Below are 10,024 nucleotides of genomic sequence, written 5' to 3' on the forward strand. Positions count from 1 at the left end.
TCCCCATCAGGGAATCAAACCCCAGTCTTCTGCATGACAGGCAGAGATACTGTCCATTATACTAACGAGGAAATCATTTAAAGACTAGGTGAAACTAAGTGTATACAAACCTTTATTTCACTGTGCACCAGTTAGGCAGCACTGAGAACCACTCTCTACTGAAGAGGATGCAGAAAGCCCACGCTCCGATTGTAACTCAAGAGCTGGGTTATTTTGTTAGAGTGAGGGGGATGGGTGTATAGTTTCAGCTGTCAGTGAGTTTGACCCAGCCAGTAACCCAAAAACCACCAAACACAAAAAAAAAACATACTGTACCCAGTAGGCTCAACACAGCGGCTGGGTAGCAAAAATAACCTAGTATGTTTCAGAGTGCATGTCAATGTGAAAGGATGCATTAAGATCTGTTCATTCCAGGCGTTTATCACAACTAATATTCATATTAAAATACCTTTTTTTTTTTTTTTTTTTTGCATTGACCTTTTTTTTTATATGGAAATTATACACGCATGTAGGTATGTTGTAGTCCAAACATTTAGAATATATAGTTTGAGATGTTTACAGTTTAAGGTTTTCTCAAGATTCACACCCAAACCACTTCCACATTTCACACGGATATATTTACATACTGAGATGGTTTGTCACCTCTCTATTGGCTTTTGCTGCAGTGTTTTGTGTTTAAATGGCAAAACTTTGGCATTGGATGTAGTGACTTTAATTTCCTTTTGCACAGGAAGGAGCATCCATTCAGTAGGCTAACTGCAATGAATGTATCTATTGCGCTGGTCTTATCTCACTGTTCAGGGCTAGCGGGAGGTATGCTGTGTGTTTACCAGAGATGCTGCTGACTCATAAGCAAGGCCAACACAGAACACAAACAAAAGCGCTCTATTTTTCTCCCTCTAGCTCATGAAACCAACACATACAGATGAGAACTCACTCTCTCTCACACACGCACAGTTCTGGAAACAGAAACCCACATATTGTAGATGGGCTGACAGTCTGGTGATGTGAATCAGACAATCCCTCTAGCATGCTGAAGCTGATAAGAGCAGTGCAAGCTAGAATTTGTGGTGATCATGTTTCAAACAAAAACCTCAGAAAGCTGTACTCTATAGTACATTCAGAAATTACATTAAGGATGTATCTATGCATTACTAGAAGAGTCATAATCATACTTCTAGACACAAGAGTGCTTATAAGTAATTGTACTAAATGTAATGAAAAATTAGAGGGTCAAAGGATAAAAGCAGATGCACTTTCCCCATCGTGGTTTGAAATATGGTGAGACTGACTTGAATCATCACAATAAATCCAAACAACAAGTTGAGGGGGGTTTAAATGAAGATGCATACTTTTTTACACAACTAAATATATATATATATATATATATATATATATATATATATATATATATATATATATACAAACAAACAAATAAATAAAAACGTACAAAATATATGGCATGTGATTTTCACCTAAGGTGTAGTTGCTTCAAAACAGAAATTCGTTTAACTAAAGAGGTAACCATAGAAACAGTAGGCTGCTTGAGCATTCATGGTAGGACGGAATATTATCAAAACAAATATTGATATCATTTATCATGTTACTTTTCACTGCCATTCATTATAGATCTGTTTATGACAAAAAACATAAAAACAAATTATTGGCTAAATGTTGTAGGGCTTCTAAAAGAGAATTATCAGGGCATGCACTTTGATTTCTTCTTGAATGTCACTGTACAGTTCACCTACGCTGCCTACATTATATATAAAAACAAGCTTAGAGGCTACAGGATTTTTTATACCACCTCTCCAAAATTGCTTGAGCTCAGACATCCTAAACAACAACTCGCAGTTCTCATCTTGCTGAGCTTATCAGAGTCCATCCTAGATGGCCTTAATAGATGGCCTTAATAATGCCTAGAAGATTTGCATATGCAGTGTAAGACTTGTGGAAGTGTACATAAAACTGTAAATTAAATTTGCTTCCGCAAGAGAAGCTTTGTAAAGTTGTAAATAGCATTTCAAGCATAAGAAAAAATATATATATATATTTTTTTTTACAGCCTTTTACTGTTACTAATAAGTGTAATTTGAGTTTTGTGAAAGAGCAGCTTCATGCTAAAGCAAAATAAATATGATCTGCATTCTTCTGACTTCCATTTTTTTTCCTGCTTACACTTTTGGCACGTTGTTTTCACTAAAAGACAGTGATTTGCAAGCGAAAACAACAGTTTAAAGAACTGCTAAATGGATTGACTGGATAGAACCAATCTGTATGTGTAAAAAAACTAACTGTTGCAAATGTCTAAATAACATGTTCTGCACGTGGGGCAAAAAGTTCCTGAAATAAACCGGACTGAAATCAATGAACTTGAAAACTTAAACATAATTTTGGCTGACTCGCTTCACCACCGCTGTCAATGAAACTATTTTCAAGCACTGCACACCTTGTTCAAACAGACATGATACGTCATCAGCACGTTCCATTATGCTATTGAAGAGCAAGAAAGAGTGGCATGTGTTATTATTGTAAAATTAGTTACTTTGCATTGTAATATTTTCACACAGTTGAATGCAAAATGAGGTAATCTGACAGCATAAAATTCAACCCTCCACCAACAGCGTCTTTCATCATGTCACTGATTAGCCTCTGCTCTGTCTGTGCGCATTCATGTGTTTTGGAGTAAATGTTTTCGGGAGTAATTTGCAGGGAGGGTGGGATCTTAGGGCCCGTCCACACGGAGACTCATTTAGCTGTATATGTAAAAGAAAAATGACCATATCAGCGTTTCCTCCATACAGATCTGACATTTTGGGAGCCTGAAACTAATTTATTTTTTTAACCAGATTTCCGGATAAATCTGAAAACAAAATATTTGCATTTTCGTGTGTAAAGCCAATCCATATATTTTATGAAACGATGATGTCATCACCACATCTCGACCATAATCTCTGTGGCAGAATTACAGTGCCATATACTGGTCTGGCATGTATACTACATCGCTTTGAGTCGTTTATTCAGTGGTTTTATGTGTATCAGATAGGGAAAGCTCTAGCTTTGTGTGGATGAGCAATCTGTAAAGCTAGCTTGCTATTGCTGGCCTCTCTGAAATCGCCTTTCCTACGAGTTTACATGATTGGGATCATCTTAATAGACTTCATATTTACACCAAGTCACGCACAATACTTTTTTTCTGATTTATTATGAAGAACTAATTTGTTACAGTCATTTGTTTGTGAAGAGCACAACACAGAGTGCACTGCATGCATGTGCAGCCAGTGAAGACAACTAAAGGCCCTTTCACACAGGATGCAGAATCCGCTGTGCTATGAAACCTATATTTAAATACATGCTTCTTGGTATTATTGCATAATTTCCCCCCATTACATTGATGCACTGCCACTGTTAAGCAGTCCAGGAGATACTGGATAAAATTAATAACTATAACATTTCTACCGAGTACTGGAGTAGCAGTTGCCAGCACATATCCCACTTGTAGATCTGCCTATTTAAATGGATCTGAATTTATTTGCCAAAAAAAGAAAAATCAGATTTCTTCTGCTGTTGTTTGAATAACGTGTCAAGTTCTTATTCATCATAGTTCATGTTCCATTGTTTGCTCATACCCCACATTCTTCACTCTTCATTCGCCTCTGCACCTCTTTAGTCTACTCTGATTGGCTGTTGCATCTGAACCCTGATAACTTTAGAGGCACTAAATGTTGAGTGTGTCATTCATTCTCTTAAATGCGTTTTTCTTTTTTTTTTTTTTTTGCAAATCTCCCCTCTTCAAATTACAGACAATTACAGAAAAAGCAGAGAATGTATGATTCTAAATTGCAGGTTGGATATAATTTTTGCATTTCACAATTTGCGTATGAGGTTTGTCCCTCAGCTTGATATCTCACAGTTGGTGAGCTGCTTTTGTGTCCAGGTGAAGAGTAAATCACATCAACAGCTTTTACAGATTTTTTACTGGGATTCAGAATATTTATACATTATACTAGTATATAATTATATATCATTTTAATGATCAAGTATGCTAAAGCTTTGCTTAAATCAATTTTACACAGGCTGCATTTTAAGTGTTATAATATCATTTATTTATTTGTGTAAAATTACTTTATCAGAGTAATAAAATTTTGAACCCTCTAAATTTCATTTATACATTTCATGAATTTTGATTTGTCGGAAATGGGTTTTTAAAAGTTAAGTAAAACTAAAGCAAAAGTTCTGTTACCTGAAATAAAATAAACATTAACTAAAATACAATAACATATAACAATTTACATTTTTTACTTAAGCCAGTTTCCAAGGCAACTAAAATAACTGAAAATGTGAAAAAAAAAACTGATTCAAAATATTAACACAATCTGTAACTGTAAAAAAAAAATTAATATACAATAGGATGAAAAGTCATGCTACCACTACATATAAATCAGTATATGCTACTTGCTACTTTATTATTATTATTATTATTTTTTATTATTTTTTTTTTTAAATGTGGTTTTATTAACAAAGTTCGGGAGAAGCATGATCAGATAATCATCCAATTTGGCACAGGTGCATCTCGTTTAGCTAATCATCTTAAATAGCACACAAGCGTATGTATATCCAGTCTTCCTACCTCCTGTCCCAGGACAGTTTTTTCGGCATGGACCGTTTGTCAGCATTCGGGTCGCTCTGTCAGCATTCGGTTCGCTCTGTCAGCATTCGGTTCGCTCTGTCAGCATTCAGTTCGCTCTGTCAGCATTCGGTTCAGAAATGAAGCCTCGACTAACCTTTTTCTGGCAGAATAAGTAAAACAAGATGTGTTCCTAAAAAAAAAACCTAGCTTCAATTTCAACCTTTTTACTAAATTCTGTATGTTAGGCTTAAAAGAAAGGTGATCATCAATTAAAAATCCTAAATATTTATAAGATGAAACTACCTCAATTGTTTTACCCTGATAAGTAACAATATTCAGGTCTAACTAATTTTTCCTTGAGTTTGAAAAGACCATTACTTTGGTCTTCTCTACATTAAGCACAAGCTTTAAAGTACAACGCTGTGCTTGCACTCTATCGAAAGCAGTTTGCAAGTATTCATATAGGCCTTCCTAATGGTAGCACAACAATAAATGACTGTATCATCTGCATAAAAATGGAAAGATGCATGTTGGACATATTCCCCAAGACAGTTTATATAAATAGTAAATAAAAGTGGCCCAAGAATGGAACCCTGTGGGACCCCTTTACAGATAGATGCAAATTTTGACGTTAGGCCATCCACTTGTGTAGCTTGAGTCCTATCAGCGAGGTAGTTGATAAACCAGCCCACAGAGTGCTGAGACATACCTATACTGATTAGTCTCTGAACTAGTATACTATGGTCAACAGTGATGATTTCTCCGGACATTTATGATTTGGCCGAGTAGGAGTGTTAATTAATTGAGTCAAATTTAAACTGTTACACTGCTCTTTAAAAGCATCCGATATTGGCCTTTAGCCAGTCCCAGTTCAGATCACCAACAAAAATAGTGTCATTACAAATAACTTGAATTAACAAATTTGCTAATGTAGATGAAGAGTCATTTGATGCAGACTGAGTTCAATAACAACCAATCAACCTGATTTGGTGGTCTTTTGAGACTTCAAGGTCCAAGGCCAAAAACTCTAATTGTTTACACACTGATTTTGAGAGCACCAAACTAGAATTAAATTTGCATTTGATATAAATAGTTTCACCCCCCCCTCCCTCTTTTGGGGCGATCTGAACGATACACATTATACCCATCGATGCCAATATCTTTATCAAGGACAGATTTAGTCAGCCAGGTTTCAGCAAATGTATCTATTTATACGCGCACATGTGTTTAAATGGTCCATATATTTGTATTATTTAATAATTTAAATATTTAATATTTAATCAATCAAGTAATATTAGTAACAAACAGATACTATTTTGATCATTTTTATTAAATTTTATATTTTTATTGAATATAATTTTTTATTGCTTCCTAATAATATATTCATTTTAAAACAGCAAAACTACACTTTTAAAACAAAGCTAAACTGTGCTTTTAAAACAAAGCCAAAACTATGCTTTTGATACAAATCCAAACAAGTGCTTTTAAAACAAAGCTATAACTATGCTTTTATAAAAGCACTTAAGGCTCTGATGACTAGAACTATAGATGCTCAGATTCAGACGGGACTGTAAGGATGTGGACCAGCTCTGAATTCAGGGGTGCTCTGAGCTCTCTGATTCTTTAGTAGTGGGCTCACATGAGGGCTTGAGTTTCCAATCTCCATCAGCATGTATGTTATGACGACTGTAAATGAGAGTTTAAAGTGTTTAATGAGTTGTGTAAAAGTTCGCTTCCAGTTACGTCTGCGTGTTGCCTGTGCTAGTTGTGCATTTCATGCTAATGACGGAGACCATGCGGTCTCAGGAAAGACGCGATATTAGAGTGAATCCACCAGTATGATTTGTTTTACTTAAATAATGTGATTATTACAATTGTAAGTCTGCATATGAGCGTGAAGATAAGTGTGTTTTCACTCAAAATGTGTTAAAGAGAATAATTTTGGCTGACATATGAACACGTTGGTTGTCAGGGTTTATTTAAGTGTAAAACACAGGAAGAGTGGACAATGTCACGTGTATATTATATGTTAGAAATTAGTATTTTATAGTGTTTAATTAGTGAACACAGTAGTCAGTGAAAGACTGTATATATGTACTTCTTTTTCTTCTATATTGTGACTTCTCTTGAAGTGATGATCTGTCATTTATTGACGTATAAATGTATTTGAACTGTTTTAAATGGTTAAAAAAAACTATACACAAATCCGTGTCCTGTGCATTATTTATACTTTTATCTCCCCTCGTCAGGCGGTGAGGGTACTACTGCACTGTACATTCTGTAAATCATAGCTCCACTTACTCTGCACTTACATGTAACGTTATATGAAACACTATACTCTTGCACTTCTGGTTAAATGATAACTGCATTTAATCAGCTCTGTATTTGTACTCTGCATAATGCCAATAAAGATTAATCTAATCTAATCTTCTGCATAGGAAAAACACAGTAGTTATATTTCTGGTTGTTGATGGTCTGACAAAAATACTGATGTGACGTGACCCATACTCCGAATTCAACCTATCCAAAGTGCACAAACACACCAGGAGCGGTGGGCAGCCATTTATGCTGCGGCGCCCGGTGAGCAGTTGGGGGTTCGATGCCTTGCTCACGGGCACCTAAGTCATGGTATTGCCGGCCCGAGACTCGAACCCACAACCCTAGGAGTCAAACTCTCGAACCACTAGGCCACTACTTCCCCCTGCAGTATTGATTGTATCGTAAAATGTACATGTAAATGTTTGCATCATTCAAATCGCAAGAATCTAAGCTTTTCAAAGATATATGGCACGTTTATCTTTATTTTATTTTTTTCTGTTTCGCGAAGTTAAAAACTATAATTGTATCTAAGTAATATACAATAACACAGCACGAAAAAGTCATGCTACCACTACATATAAATCAGTAGATGCTACTTTATTATTAATTGATCAATTTATACATTTGTGTCGTGTGTGTGTTAATGGTCCATATATTTTTATTTTATTTTTTAGCAAAAAAAAAAATCCACCAAATAACATTAGTGAAAATGTTAAGACAAACAGATTTTTTAATGATTTTAAATATTATATTTTTATTAGATATATTTTTTATAAATCCCTTTTTTATTGCTTCCTAATAATATATTCATTTTAAAACAGCAAAACTACACTTTTTAAACAAAGCTAAATCAACGCTTTTAAAACAAAGCCAAACTGTGCTCTTAAAACAATGCTAAAACTATGCTTTTATAAAAGCACTTAAGGCTCTGATGACTAGAACTATAGATGCTCAGATTCAGACGGGACTGTAAGGATGTGGACCAGCTCTGAATTCAGGGGTGCTCCGAGCTCTCTGATTCCTTAGTAGTGGGCTCACATGAGGGCTTGAGTTTCCAATTTCCGTCAGCATGTGAATTCATAGTGCTTTTTTCACTGGACGGTGTGTGTCCAACCCTAGGAAAGAGAAAGCCAGAGGATTCTTTACATTGACTGTCTTCACTTAGGTCTTTTTTCTAGTCGTCATATATTACAGTGTAACAAGACTGTTAAAGTGAACTCACTTCACTGATCATATTTTAAATCTACATTATATATGATTCAGAATTGAAGGTGACAGCACAGTTGTAGTTTCCTACTCTGTCTGTTACACTGGCTCAACTTTGAAACCAATGCTGTTGCTATCCTCTGACTCTTCTAGATCCACTGTTTTAAACCAGTCATGCTGCAAGATCTGCTCGAGGGTCAGCCGTTCAGTAGGATCACGGTTTAGACATTGGACAATCAGATCACGGCATTCTGTTTTCAGGACAGAGCTGGTTAGTTGTGACCATGTTACACTAATGTTAGCATGCACAAAACAGCTGAAACGTGGTTAATTTAAGGTTAAGGGAATTTACAATTATTAGAAACATATCTCTCAACACATAATTCTAACATCAGTTGGTAAATACTAAAGTCTGTGTTTTAGACAGGACATTCTCTACCAATGTTTGTTCATTCTGTGCAGAAGCTGTATGTGTGTGCTGTCTGTGCTATTCTCTCACCTTTGGATAAATCTGGGTTTTCAAACCTAATTTCGGCTTGCTTGATTTCTGTTATATTGCAAAATGGAGAACATGTGTTCACCATCTCATACAACAACACTCCTAGAGCCCAGACGTTTGTAGAGACAGCGTAGAATCTGCCACAGGTGAAGAGCTCAGGTGGGAAGTAAGCCTGTATTCCTGTAAGCAAGACATGTTCAGCATTCAGCAGTTCTCAGAAGAATCACATGATCAATAATAAGTCACTAAATACTGGTTTCCACACACTCTGTTACACAAAATGCCAGCTCACCTCTATATTGACTGCGGACATAGCCATTACTACTAAGTAGATGACCACAGCCAAAGTCTATCAACTTGATCTCCAAAGTGTGTTTTCTCAACAGGATATTATCTGGATGAATATCGTTATGAAAAACACCGCACTCAATGCAGTGCTGTACTGCTTGCACCGCCTGACACATAATGAGCCGTGCTGTCGTCTCATTCATGTTAGGATTCTTGTTGATGAAGTCCAACAAGCTCTCGCAGGGATCCGGATTCTCCATCACGAGAGTAAATACTTGAGGGTGCTCAAACCACTCATATAGTTGGATGACGTAGGGGCTTATGGGTCCTTGCCTCATCGTTAGCATCAGCGCAACTTCGGTAATGAGAGGTTTGGGATGCAGAGTCTACAGAAAAGATGCGACATAAGGTTAGTTAGGTAAAACTCTGAACAATATGTATCATATTTAAATGTACTGTACTTTCTATTGCTTTGAACTTTGTAGATTTAATAAACATAGTCAAAGTTGAATACATGCTTAATGTTACGTAAAAGTGAATTAACTACAGTAATCAGCACTTAAACAACTAAATACATATTATGTTTTGCCAGCTTACAGTTTGAAGATAATGATCCCGTACAGTCTTTTGAATACGTTTGATGGCAACCTGCAAAAGGTAAAACACACAGTTGAGCATATTAAACACTCAGCCTTAACCTAACCATGAAGAATGGAGTATTTAAGATTAAAATCTTTATGTTCCCTCAAATTTCTTTCAGTTTCTGCAAAATGTTCATCTACCTTTTTGCCATCAGAAATACGGATTCCCTCATACACCCTGCCGTAGCCTCCTTCTCCAATAATATTTTGCACTATATAGCGAGTGCTAATGGATTCTGAAAAAAAAAAAAAACACACGAGAACGTATTACATATTGTATTATATAAATATATTGTACATTGTAAAAACTTGCTACTGTAGATCATTTGAAATTGCATAAAATCCTTAAAGCAGTATGATAAGTTATTCTTTATTCTTCTTCAAGATTTTTAATAACTTACAAAGTAATGTGCATAAAAAAATTGTTCAAAATGAAATAAA

The 10,024-nt window shown here is 35.6% G+C and overlaps 1 long non-coding RNA gene across 1 annotated transcript; it reads right to left on the reverse strand.

Annotated features, from left to right (window-relative positions):
- Positions 1-8,966: 8,966 nt before the first annotated feature.
- On the reverse strand, positions 8,967-9,815 carry LOC113057541 (uncharacterized). Its single transcript, XR_003277838.1, has 3 exons — positions 9,725-9,815; positions 9,540-9,590; positions 8,967-9,328 (listed from the first exon to the last, which is right to left on the reverse strand). It is a non-coding gene; the product is annotated as an uncharacterized LOC113057541 (long non-coding RNA).
- Between the last annotated feature and the right edge of the window lie 209 nt (positions 9,816-10,024).

This window comes from Carassius auratus, chromosome 38 (assembly GCF_003368295.1).
Source record: "Carassius auratus strain Wakin chromosome 38, ASM336829v1, whole genome shotgun sequence".
NCBI lineage: Eukaryota > Metazoa > Chordata > Actinopteri > Cypriniformes > Cyprinidae > Carassius > Carassius auratus.